The sequence below is a fragment of the Tachypleus tridentatus genome, chromosome 6 (genome assembly GCF_004210375.1).
Source record: "Tachypleus tridentatus isolate NWPU-2018 chromosome 6, ASM421037v1, whole genome shotgun sequence".
Classification (NCBI taxonomy): Eukaryota; Metazoa; Arthropoda; class Merostomata; order Xiphosura; family Limulidae; genus Tachypleus; species Tachypleus tridentatus.
This window is the reverse complement of record NC_134830.1, coordinates 49050966-49065044: the sequence shown is the minus strand read 5'-3', so window position 1 is coordinate 49065044 and position 14079 is coordinate 49050966. Positions and strand designations below refer to the sequence as shown.

Genomic DNA, 14079 nt, shown 5'->3' with positions numbered 1-14079 from the left:
TCTAAAATAAACTAAACTGCTCAAAGAAAATTAAAGGAACAAGTACGTTTTCTTATATAATTTATCTCAGTGTTCCAAATGTTATAATATTTTTATTTTTTAGGTAATTTCCCTCATTTCAATTCCATCTGTATCCATTTTTTAATGTATGATAAATGGTAAAACATGGAAAAATTAATTTTTTTAAAAATGACCAATATCACCAAAACTGATATCCCATATGAAACAATACTTTAAACAGTTTTCATGCGTTTATTCGAGAAATGTTTGAAACATTCAATATCTAGTATGACCTCCACAGACTGTGACACACTCCTGACACCGATTTGGCACACGTCGAATCGATGTTATCTTGGGATATGGCAGCCCACTCGTCTACCAGGGTTTGTCAGAGTTTCCGTACATTTTGAGGAGGGTGCTGGCGTTCACTAATACGTCTCGACAACATATTTCAACAATGTTCAATTGGACTTAAATCTGGAGATCTGACGGGCCATTCGAAAGTCTCTATTCCTTCCTCATCAAAGAAGTCCATATACAGTCTGGCGACGTGGGCTCGCGCGTTAACCTGCATGAAGATGAACCCATCGCCGACAGAAGGCAAAAGAGGCCTCACAATGGGATCCAGAATTTCGTCTCTATATCGTCGTGCGTTTAGAGCACTCCTGTTGAGTATGGGTAAGTTCGTGTGGCCACCCAAACATATACCTGCCCAGACCATTACAGAACTTCCTCCACAAGCGTCAACTTGCACAATGTTACAGGGAGCAAATCGCTCTCTTCAGCGTCTCCATACTCTCGCACGTCCATCATCACGAGACACAGTGAATCTGTTCTCATCTGTCCGCAGCAACTTGGCCCACTGACGAAGTACCCAGTCCAGGTGCTGACGAGAAAACTCCAATCTGGCTGCACTGTGTCGCGCTTTCAGAATAACGCCTCTTGCAGGCCGTCTGGCCCTAAGGCGTCTTTCGTGCAGGCGATTGCGAACTGTTTGAGTCGACACTCGGGTTCCAGTGGAATGCTGAAGGTCATTTCGCAGTGACTGAGCCATAGCGAACCTGTCTCACGAAATGGTATTCACGATATAGCGACCCTCTCTGGCTGTTGTGCCGCGATAACGGTCTTGACCTGGTCTCCTGCCATAAGAGTTCGTCTCCTGGTAGCGTCGCCAAAGTCGATTGATGACGCTTGGTGACACATCGACACGCTATGCCACCCTCCTTTGGGTCTGGCCATCCTCCAGCATCTGGACTGCCCTGGCCACCTCGTTCTGTGTCAGATGGCGCCTGACTGCTTAGTTACACAAGACGAAGGTACACACTAACAAAACGAGCCGCAAAAGATCCATGTTGCTGTTTGTTTCGAGAATCAATGAGGAAGGCATAGTTTCACGTAAAAGCTTGATATCGGGCACCTTGAGTTGTATTCTCCTTGAGTGAGGTGAGTTTCGTTTGAGTTGCTTCAAACTCCACTCGCAAGCTTAAAAATACGTTTGTAGCCGAACGGATATGTTTTTCCTACATAAATTTAGTTAAGACAAAAATATACTGAAATATGTACTTGTTCCTTTAATTTTTTGAGCAGTATACAATGTAACGTACAACTCACCATTCCTGAAGTAAACTATAAAGTGACGTACAACTCACCATTCTTGTATTCTTCACCAAAGGAATACTGTAGTTTTGTGTTATTTTCAGTGTCCTTGTCTACAGCTTTAACAGTTTCGATCACAGTTCCCACTACAACACTTTCGGACAAAAACTGATAATACACTTCTTTCTCAAATTCTGGAGGATTGTCATTGATGTCCTCAATTATTACAACCACCTGTAATACACACAAATCAGTGTTACCACCATCATCTGTAACACACCCCTATATCACCATCATCACCTGTAATACATACCAATCATTGTTAGCACCATCATCTGTAATGCATACCAATCTGTGTTAGCACCATCACCTGTAACACACCCCTATATCACCACCATCACCTGTAATACAGACCAACAGTGTTAGCACCATCATCTGTATTACACACCAATCAGTGTTAGCACCATCACATGTAACACACACCAATCACTGTTAGCACCATCACTAAAAATACACACCAGTCTGTGTTAGCACCATCACTTTCAAACCAAATTCCAATTGTTTATTGAGAAATAAATTAACAACGACTAAGTCTGCGAGCAACAGGATATATTTCAATCACTACACAATGTATTATATCTCATTAAGTAACACAGTTATTGATTTAACTTGCTGTACCCACATACCTGGGCAGTTCCAGTCCGGGAAGGTACACCCATATCTCTAGCTGCTACCTTGACAATGTGGGTGGCAAACCCGTGGACACCGTACTTCTCCCTGTCCAGCTCTTTCTTCACTGATAACACCGCCTTGACAGAAAACTAAAACTGTAACACTAATCCGTTGCATCATATTATTATGTATTGTTATTAACAATATTAACAACATATTAACTCCACAGCTAATTTAGATGATCCAAGGTTCAAGCTGATCAGACACTCGGCATTACCCACACAGCTTACACGGGAACTCTTTAATTAAAACATGGAACTACAATCACTTTTATAGTACATAGCATATGTGGTAGCCTGACTCAAGCTCAAACCATGGACCTTCGAATTAGAAGATGGCACTTTAACATTATAATTAGGAGACGTCCAGCCAAATCTGCCAGTATTTAATAACATGTTATAACACACAGTCAGAATAATAATTTAAAACATATAGTCACAATAATAACATATACTTACAGCTATAATAACAATATTATACATAAAGTTACAATAACGATATTATATAACATATTATGTGAAATATAGTCAAAACAAAAACATATTAACTGTGAGATTAGATTAAATGACATTAGTTTAGATTAACTGTGATATAAAATATTTTTAGTTTATATTAACTGTGAGATTAGATTAAATGACATTAGTTTAGATTAACTGTAAGATAAAATTAAATATGTCATTAGTATAGATTAACTGTAAGATAAAATTAAATATGTCATTAGTTTATATTAACTGTGAGATAAAATTAAATATGACGTCAGTTTAGATCAACTGTGAGATTAGATTAAAAATGACATTAGTTTAGATTAACGTAAAATTACATTAAATATGACATTAGTTTAGATTAATATTTCAAAGAATCCTTTCTTACTCCTCCTTCCTCCACAGTCAGTCTAAATAAACTTTCAGTGTTGCCTCCATCAATATAAACCTCCATTTCACCATTCTTGCCATCATCGTTATCTACTACTGGAACTCGTACCCCTCTTCCAACGCTAGTAGGGCCTAGAGTAATATATTAAATACACGAAAAATAATAATTAGACGAATAGACTTCTACCCTACAGCTGAGCTGCAAACACCAATTATTCTAGCACGATCAGCAAAACATTATTCTGTGAAAGATAAGGGGTAATTCAAAAATTAAAGCTTTAACTATGGATGTAGAATGACCAAGAATAAATGTCACAAGCACCACAGAATAGTAAAATACAGACACAACCACAGAGTAGGGAAAAAGTATTAAACCATAAGAAGGTGACAAAAATAAAATCATTGGGTAAGAAAACAAGTGTTAAAACCATAATGTAGGGAAAAAAGAAATCATTCTATGAGGTAGGGAAAAATATTGAAATAACAGAGTAATGAAAGTCTTTAAAACCCAGGGTGACAAAAACATTAATAATTCACTGTTACAAACTTCTAAAAAATCATAAGAAAATTTACTTAAATTAATCTGAAATGAAAATCTTGGCCAAAAATAGTAAAGGGCTTTGTGACAATACTTTTCTGAACCTCATCTTCTGTATGTTATGTGAGTTCAGGTAAAGTTCAGGTAAATAGTAAAGGGCTTTGTAACAATACTTTCCTGAACCTCATCTTCTGTATGTTATGTGAGTTCAGGTAAAGTTCAGGTAAATAGTAAAGGGCTTTGTAACAATACTTTCCTGAACCTCATCTTCTGTATGTTATGTGAGTTCAGGTAAAGTTCAGGTAAATAGTGAAGGGCTTTGTAACAATACTTTCCTGAACCTCATCTTCTGTATGTTATGTGAGTTCAGGTAAAGTTCAGGTAAATAGTAAAGGGCTTTGTAACAATACTTTCCTGAACCTCATCTTCTGTATGTTATGTGAGTTCAGGTAAAGTTCAGGTAAATAGTAAAGGGCTTTGTAACAATACTTTCCTGAACCTCATCTTCTGTATGTTATGTGAGTTCAGGTAAAGTTCAGGTAAATAGTAAAGGGCTTTGTAACAATACTTTCCTGAACCTCATCTTCTGTATGTTATGTGAGTTCAGGTAAAGTTCAGGTAAATAGTAAAGGGCTTTGTAACAATACTTTCCTGAACCTCATCTTCTGTATGTTATGTGAGTTCAGGTAAAGTTCAGGTAAATAGTGAAGGGCTTTGTAACAATACTTTCCTGAACCTCATCTTCTGTATGTTATGTGAGTTCAGGTAAAGTTCAGGTAAATAGTAAAGGGCTTTGTAACAATACTTTCCTGAACCTCATCTTCTGTATGTTATGTGAGTTCAGGTAAAGTTCAGGTAAATAGTAAAGGGCTTTGTAACAATACTTTCCTGAACCTCATCTTCTGTATGTTATGTGAGTTCAGGTAAAGTTCAGGTAAATAGTAAAGGGCTTTGTAACAATACTTTCCTGAACCTCATCTTCTGTATGTTATGTGAGTTCAGGTAAAGTTCAGGTAAATAGTAAAGGGCTTTGTAACAATACTTTCCTGAACCTCATCTTCTGTATGTTATGTGAGTTCAGGTAAATAGTAAAGGGCTTTGTAACAATACTTTCCTGAACCTCATCTTCTGTATGTTATGTGAGTTCAGGTAAAGTTCAGGTAAATAGTAAAGGGCTTTGTAACAATACTTTCCTGAACCTCATCTTCTGTATGTTATGTGAGTTCAGGTAAAGTTCAGGTAAATAGTAAAGGGCTTTGTAACAATACTTTCCTGAACCTCATCTTCTGTATGTTATGTGAGTTCAGGTAAATAGTAAAGGGATTTGTAACAATACTTTCCTGAACCTCATCTTCTGTATGTTATGTGAGTTCAGGTAAATAGTAAAGGGATTTGTAACAATACTTTCCTGAACCTCATCTTCTGTATGTTATGTGAGTTCAGGTAAAGTTCAGGTAAATAGTAAAGGGCTTTGTAACAATACTTTCCTGAACCTCATCTTCTGTATGTTATGTGAGTTCAGGTAAAGTTCAGGTAAATAGTAAAGGGCTTTGTAACAATACTTTCCTGAACCTCATCTTCTGTATGTTATGTGAGTTCAGGTAAAGTTCAGGTAAATAGTAAAGGGCTTTGTAACAATACTTTCCTGAACCTCATCTTCTGTATGTTATGTGAGTTCAGGTAAATAGTAAAGGGATTTGTAACAATACTTTCCTGAACCTCATCTTCTGTATGTTATGTGAGTTCAGGTAAATAGTAAAGGGATTTGTAACAATACTTTCCTGAACCTCATCTTCTGTATGTTATGTGAGTTCAGGTAAAGTTCAGGTAAATAGTAAAGGGCTTTGTAACAATATTTTCCTGAACTTTATCTTCTGTATGTTATGTGAGTTCAGATTTTCTCAGCACTTTTCTTATTTCAACATTTTAGTCATTGAAAGAAATTACCAGAATTCCTGTGTCCAAAGTCCAAAATGGTGAATGGCATTGGCATTTAGTTTCCTGTGTCTAATATTAAAAGACTCTGATATAACTATGTCTTAAGTCTAAACTCTTGGGGATCCCTGTGTTTAAAATACAAAATGCCAGAAAACGATGATCTTCCTGTATCTTAAGTACAGAATGCTTCGACAGAAATTGCTTCTGTACAATTACAAATCTGTTTATTTTAAGGGTGTATTCACCTCTGTATCTTGCTTCAAGGAAGAAAACCATATCTCTATATAGTTTTGGTAAGATGAACGGAATATCAATAGCTTCAAAGGCAACATAAATGGGTAATGAAGACAACCGTATTACAAGCTTGATAAAATAAAAAGTGTACAACGTTTGGACAATCTGATGATGACGAAACGTTGTACATTTGTTCATATTAAACTTATGATACTCGTTAGCTAATTCAATTCGCCTTCAGACTTTGTTGTCTTGATATATTACATGCTGTTAGAACACAAAGTCAAATATCTTGACAATTTCTGTTTATACCAAACAATACCTCATCTCTTTTCGAACTGTATAATAATGGTAATAAAAGTATGAGGGAATACGTCACTCTTAACAGTACTGCGCATTTACTTATTCTGTGTTTTAACCGAAAACCTAACTTACCCTCAGTGACATTTAACACGAAGGTTTCATTGTAAAACGTTGGGGTCCAATCATTTTCATCTAACACAACCACATGAACATTCGTCAGTCCCTATACAGAGAAACCAGAAGAAAAATTAAAAGTATTCATAAAAATTCATCTTTAAACTAACAGTTAACTTACCGCAAACTGGACAGTAAGACACCAAACGATACTAACATCTTAATATTTCATTGTAGATCAACGGTACAACTTTCTAATAAATACTAAAACGCAAATCCACAAGACTAAAAAATGAGAATTGACACGTTTAAGTCTTTTGAGAGAAATTATTTAAAACGCCCTATCCATCACGATCAAATCAACTCCGTATTCTTCAGTACACTCACCGTATTGTTAGCACTATCAACTGCAAGTACTTGCAGCTTAAAGGATGGATTTTTTTCACGATCTGGTGGCACCTCAACTGAGAGGTCTCCCGTGTTTTGTTCGATCTGGAACTCTCTGTTAGGAGTACCTAAATATTAAAAGACTCTCACGTTTTACTACGAATCAAACTGTAAGGTAATATTAAACAGACTGTCACCACCAACCATTTTAATCAAATTGTCTGGTATTAAAGACATTTTAGCCATCAGCCATTTAACTCTAAATCAAACTGCTTAGTAATATTGAAAAGATTTTAACCATCAGCCATTTACCTCTAAATCAAATTGTCTGGTATTAAACACATTTTAGCCATCAGCCATTTAACTCTAAATCAAACTGCTTAGTAATATTGAAAATATTTTAACCATCAGCCATTTACCTCTAAATTAAACTCTCCAGTAATATTAAACAGACTGTTTAGTAATACTGAACATATTCTAACCATCAACCGTTTTACTATGAATCAAACTGTCTAGTAATATTAAACAGATTCTGACCATGAATCAAACTGTCTAGTGATATTAAACAGATTCTAACCATCAACCGTTTTACTGTGAATCAAATTGTCTAGTAATATTAAACAGATTCTAACAATCAACAGTTTTACTGTAAATTAAACTGTCTGGTAATATTACACAGATTCTAACCATCAATCGTTCTACTGTGAATTGAACTGTCTATTAATATTAAACACATTCTAACCGTTAACTGTTACACTCTAAATCAAACTGTATGGTAATATTAAACAGATTCTAATCATCAACCATGGCTAGTGGCAATTGTTGTTTGTTATTATGTACTAGCTGGGTACTGGCAGTTATTGTTGTTTGTTCTTAATTGCTAAATGGGTAGTCGCATTGCTGTTGTTTGATATTCAGCAGTAAGGTAACAAAAACTATCTGTGCTCTACCCACAATAGGTATCAAAACCATGTTAATAGCAGTATAACTTCACAGAAGCATCACTGTGTCACTGGTGGGTAGTACTGGTGGTACAACCTGGAATCACTGAATAAATCTCCATATTACTGTGGCCTGGTTGAAAGGAGTATCCTCCTGGAGATCTTGGGTTTGAAACTTGAAGTTACCAAATATACTTCAAACTTACATGTATGGGTACGTTATAAAAATAAAAGTCAGCCCCACTATTAGGTTAAGAATAGGAGCTTAAGGTGGCTGATGTTTCCAACTGTTTGTCTTCCAAAGATTAAGTAGGAATGTCCATAGATTGTTCAGGAAAATAAGTAAATCGCATAAGATAAACAAATAATCAATATACGTTTTCAGGTAAACAAATAAACCACATAGATTGGTCCAGTAAACAAATAAACCCCACAGGTTTTTCAGCTAAACAAATGAACGACATAGGTTGGTCCAGTAAACAAATAAACCACATAGGTTGGTTCAGTAAACAAATAAACCACATAGGTTGGTCCAGTAAACAAATAAACCCCACAGGTTGATCCGGTAAACAAATAAGCCACACAGGTTGGTCCAGTAAACAAACCACACAGGTTGTTCAGGTAAATAAATAAACCACACAGGTTGGTCCAATAAACAAATAAGCCACATAGGTTGGTCCAGTAAACAAATAAACCATATGACTGAGCGTAATGGTTGCAGACAGAGCCCTTTATCATTTGCTGCTACTAGACCTGACCAATGTCTCTAAGCTGTTTATTATTATATTATTATTATAACTATTATTATTTATTACTGCTATAGATTGCTCATTTATGACTGTGTTTTGTGTATTTAATAAATAAATTGAGAAAAATTATTTTGAAATTATGTCTTTTATTTAGTTCAGAGTAACAAACATACTGGTAAAACAACATTGAACATGCACAAACAGTAAGCAGAAAAAGCCTTTGTGTAAGGACTAGTTTATATCATATTTATGACACTTATTGTTATAGTTTTGCAGCTGTTGCGGCCATTGCTTTCATGAAAATGTCACATTGTCCATTTGACTGCATACACATCTTGTGTGTTATAATACTGCTCAAAACTGAGGTGCTCAAGTTTGGTCTGAACTTGCTTTTGTTTTTAGTCACTAAACTAAATATTCTTTCACTGTCAGCATTAGAATGGAAGATTGTAAGAATTCCAAGTATAACCCTATACAGAATGTCATACTTCTGGTTGTCATTTCCATCCTTAACTGTAGACAGCTGAACCCAAAACTTGTCAACATTCAACTGAAGGACAGTTTCTGAGAAAGTATCAATTTGGTAGTTCAAATATTGCTCTTCTAATTTGTCAATAGTGTCGTGTTCATGTGTATTGACAAGGAAAGAATACCTGTCTATGAAGAAGCGTAGAGAAGAGAAATCTTTGCTGACTTTCAGTTTTGGATCAGCAACCTCTGCATGAATCAGAAGTTCATCATTTAGAAGGAAATATTTCATCGTGTAATTTGTAGCTGCAAAATGTAGTATTTCTTGACACTGGTGTAGAATCTGATCAGATCCAGGTCCTTTTCATATTTAACAATGTATTCCTTGGCAGCATTTCCAATAGAAACTGCCTCATCAGATTTGTGTAAGGATTCATTGTTGTAGACAAGTTCAGTTATGTTGTTTTCAAGATATTCTGGCTTGATGTATCGAACAAGTATATTTTTAACTTGTGTAATCAAAGTTCTATGCATAATGTGTATGCAAGGCTCTTCTCTTTGCAATATCAAATTGACTTGCTCAAATTGAGGAATTGCAGACTGAAGAAAAAGACAAAATAACAAGTTCATTTTGTTGTCCAAGAAAACTGTTAACTTATCTAACTTGCTCTGCGCATAACTTTTCTTGGTTACTTCCTTGTTAGCTTTCGTTGTCTTCTCTTTTTTCATTGATTGTCTCTTCTTTAGTTCAAGGTCAGACTGCCTAAACATATATTGAGTTATATCAAATGTTTCTTTGTCTACTTTTCGAGACTGTTGTCTTGTGTCCCTGTGTGGCTGAGAGGATGTCTTGACTGTGTCCCTGTGTGGCTGGGAGGATATCCTGACTGTTAAAGTCTTGCTGCCTGACTGAGCTGCACGTTTAGATCCTTTTGAATCTAGTTTTTCCTTTTCACAGTGAAAATACTCCTTCAATGGCTTCCACATGTCCAATATTCTGTTGAGGCACACCCCAAGTGATAGCCATCTTGTGTTAACAAGTTGTAGAATTTTTCTTGTTTCTTTGTCATACAATCATTGAAACTCTTTGAAATATTGTTTTCTGCTAGCACTTTTGTTCAGAAAATAGTAGATATCTATCAATATATCAGAAACGGGGCAGGGCAGTTCTCTGGAAGCTTTCTGGGCAGCAATATTCATGAGGTGATAGGCACAGCCCATGAAGTAAATGCTAGTCTGTCGTCTTGAGATGTGTCCAATCACACCTTTACCTATACCAGACATAACTGAGGCATTGTCTGAAAAAAGAACTAAGACAGTTTTCCCATAAAATATTCCTCTTTGTCAGTTTGTGGTCCAAAAGCTTGAAAATATTCTCTCCCGTTGAAGCTTCTTTTCATTTCACCATTGTCAAAAGAGAACAAACAATTTTTCCAAGCAAAGGGTCAAGATATCGTACAATCACTGGATACAGTTTTGAGTCATCCATATCTGTGGATCCATCTGTGGCTAAACTGTAAACACTGTTAGTAAGTATGTTTGAAATCACTTTGTCATCTTCACAACCCAACATTTGTACAAATGGCTGTAGTTTTGGTTCTAGCACAGCCATATTTTTTTCGCTATATCAGAGTCTGGGAACATTTTTCTGAATAGATGTCCTGCATGATCGGCTACAGCTAGGGGTAAATTATGAGCAATGACGAATTGCATGAACATCACTTCTGGTTTATGGTTTCATATTCTGAATTCTTACTCATAAATGTCGTTATCTGCATCGTTTTTGTCTTCGCCTTAGCCTTTTGTTGGTGAGATGTCGATTTTGTATGTCTGGAACAATCGTTTATCCCGCCATGCACCACAGAAAAATCGATGTGACAAACTGTACAAAACGCATGACTGTCACTGACTTTGATGCAATGACCGGATATTTTGCACTATACTCTTTCCTAAATTTTTGATTCACAGTTTTAGTCCTTTTAGATTTGCAAGAAACAAGACAATCTGGTGAACGAGACCTCTTTTTTTTCCATCTTGTGAACGATTGCATTGGTGTTTCTATGCCGCTTAGAAAACAAGAAATACCCATCTACGTGAGCGTTGATTGGCTGACAAGCACTGATGACGTAACTATGAATTCCCCCACGTACCCAGTATGGAGAAACACCGCACCCAAACAATAGGTAGGCGTCGGAGATACAAATATTTTTTTTTTATTATTTCAAGCACAAACATGATTATCGCAAGTAGCCATTTGGACTATGTCTTTTATTTATTATCAAAATTTATTTGTATCTCACTAGAAATTTTCTTTTCACCCCTTTCAAGACCTGGGGGAACAATTTATCACTTTATTGTATAGGCCTATATAATATATAATATTATTTCAACACTTATTTCGTTGCATTTATGGGTATAAGGGGACGTTTTCGGTGTAACTTAGTTGCTACCAGGTCTAATACTAGCGTAAAATATTCTAGAATTTACTCCTTCTGGCTAGTTTCACCACATTTGTGTAAATATTTTTAGCATATTATACAAACTGCGCTTCTAGGTGTCGTAAAGAGTTGGGCCTCACCCAGAAAACCCTGAAAGTGTGATGACATAGTTTGGGAGTTGATAAGAATACACTAACATGTGGAGATTGATATCATTATCAAACTCGAAAAAAATGGTAAAGAACATAAAGAATCTTTTGATAAACAAACAAGAGGCGAAACTCACCTCCAGCTATGAAGTAGCGAATCTTTCCGTTGTCCAATTCATCATTGTCAGAAGCCACGAGCTGCGTAACCACGTGACCCTTGCGAGTGTTCTACATGAAAATATCATTATTTTACTTCATAGTTTCAAAAAATTTACTACATCATTATTTTACTTCATAGTTTCAACAACTTTACTACATCATTATTTTACTCCAAAGTTTCAATAACTTAGACTTATTTCCCTTAGTTAGTCTTATCTCCTTCATTTATACTTTCTCTATTCATAAACACTTCCTTTACTTCGACTTACCTCCTTTATTTATACTTTCTCTATTCGTACACACTTCCTTTACTTAATCTTACCTCTTTCATTTATACTTTCTCTATTGATACACACTTCTTTTATTTAGTCTTACCTCCTTTATTTATACTTTCTCTATTCATACACACTTCCTTTACTTAGTCTTATTTCCTATAATTAATCCTACCTCTTTACTTAATACTTCCATTATTATTTATACACTATTCCTTTACGTAGACTAATTTCCTTTAGTTTGTCCTATCTCCTGTATCTCTACTTCCTTTACTTAAACTTACTTCCTTGACTTCCACAACGTATTCCTGTTTTGGAAAAACTGGTGCGTTGTCATTTTCATCCTCCACCAGAATCTTAACATTAACAGAACTGGCACATCTTTCGTTTCTAGCAGTAACCTGGAAGAAAAAAATATATATAATTACAGAAAGTGTTCTGAAGTAATGAATATTTAAGTAGTTTGATTTTTAATATGTACTTTTATAGCAATGTTGAAAATTTGATGTCATATAAATAAATCTGCTGTTAAGAATTTTCAATGCTATAAAAATCACAACTAATTCCCTGTGGACTTACGTTTCATCTTTTTTTTTTTGCTTTCAATTTTTAATTACTTCAATAACAAGTTGTACAGTACAAGCTTGTTAACAGGTAAAAACTGCAGAATATACAAGCAATGAAATATAGCATTTTAGGAAATAAAACAGGAAAAACGTGACATTATTAGTTCAGAAATAGAAGATAAACTGAAACAGATATGTACTATCACAAGAAGGTAGAAATACAAGAACAAACGTGACATTGTACGCAGAGTAAAACAATAACCAAGCAAATAGATGAGGAATTATCAGCCCATCATAAAGGAAAACAAATTCTACATTATAGGCGTTTAGCAATTCAAAACTAAAACCAAAGTAGGTAAGACCCAATATAAATAAAGGTATTTCCATGCAGCTAGAAACGACCAGTTGTGTTGTTATCACTATGTAATATATATTACATTTTATAGCTTCATTAGAAAATTATTGTTTACTGATATTAATTCTAAAGTTAAACCTCGTTAGGCTTAAGTGTTAATATATAGATTTAAACAGTAAGTCCAATTCATATATTAAAATATAAATTTATTTAATAATTTAGTTTTATTATCAATGTATCTAATGATTTACTCATTTATTTCAATCAAACACCAAACTTTTTTGTGAAGTTATTCATTAACTAAGTTTATGATTAGATAGAAGAATTAGGGAAATATAAAAAAGTGTTTTTTAACTTCGTAAGAGAAAAGAGAAACTATTTATGTCCATAAGAAACTTAGAGTCTTACCGTCAGAGTATAAATTCCTTGTAGAATAGATGGCATCGTATCTCTGTCTAGTGCTTTTCTCGCCCTAACCGAAACCCTTCTTGAGGTTCTATAGTCAACATAGAATTTTCCTTGCGAATTATCTTCAGTAATTATGTAGGAAAGCTAAAAATCAAAAATACTTATGAACGAAGATAAATACTATTTTCTGGAACTTAAAGATTACTAAGTCTCAATTATGTAAATATTCACTGCTGGCCAAAATCTTAAGGTCAATGAACGTAAAGAAAAAAATATGCATTTTGTATTGTTAGACTCAACCACTTATTTGAGTAGAGCTTCGAAAGATGACAATAAGAAAAGGGAAAATAAAAATTAAAACCTTTTTAGCATTTAATAGGGAAAATCTGAACACTATGAAATTAGCTTAAATACTAGCTGGTCAAAGGTTTAAGACCATGCTGAAACGAAGCGTTAATCGGTAAAGACGTAACGAAATTTAGTCATTTGTGTTCAAGCATTAGCGTTGTCAACATCTCCCACTGACATCTCCTATGTTATATTGGGTAAAAACATGGCAAAAGCTAAAAGGTTGACAGAGTTTAAATGTGGCAGAATTGTCGAGTTGCAAAAGCAAGGTCTCTCTCAACGTGCCATCGCTGGTGAGATATGGCGTAGTAAAACTGCTGATGCAAATTTCTTAAAAGACCCTGAGGGAAACATTTCGCCGACGTTGAGCAGGAGGATTCAACGGGTTCTCCGACAAGACACCAGCTGATCGTCGAACCAGATTAAGGCCCTTATGGACGCAGAATGCAGCTAAAGAATAATAAGACGGCATCTACGAGAGAAAGGCTTTAAAAACCGTAAATGTCTTCAAA

The 14079-nt window shown here is 35.1% G+C and overlaps 1 pseudogene across 1 annotated transcript in view; it reads right to left on the bottom strand.

Moving 5' to 3' along the window:
• LOC143252442 (protocadherin Fat 4-like) overlaps window positions 1-14079 on the bottom strand; it is a 149011-nt pseudogene that overhangs the window by 43461 nt on the left and 91471 nt on the right. The window contains exons 34-41 of the transcript XR_013028998.1: window positions 13220-13363; window positions 12175-12291; window positions 11597-11687; window positions 6715-6842; window positions 6346-6436; window positions 3199-3332; window positions 2283-2405; window positions 1650-1830 (exon numbers count right to left, since the gene is read on the bottom strand). The product of XR_013028998.1 is annotated as a protocadherin Fat 4-like (transcript). The remainder of the gene's footprint in view (window positions 1-1649; window positions 1831-2282; window positions 2406-3198; window positions 3333-6345; window positions 6437-6714; window positions 6843-11596; window positions 11688-12174; window positions 12292-13219; window positions 13364-14079) is intronic.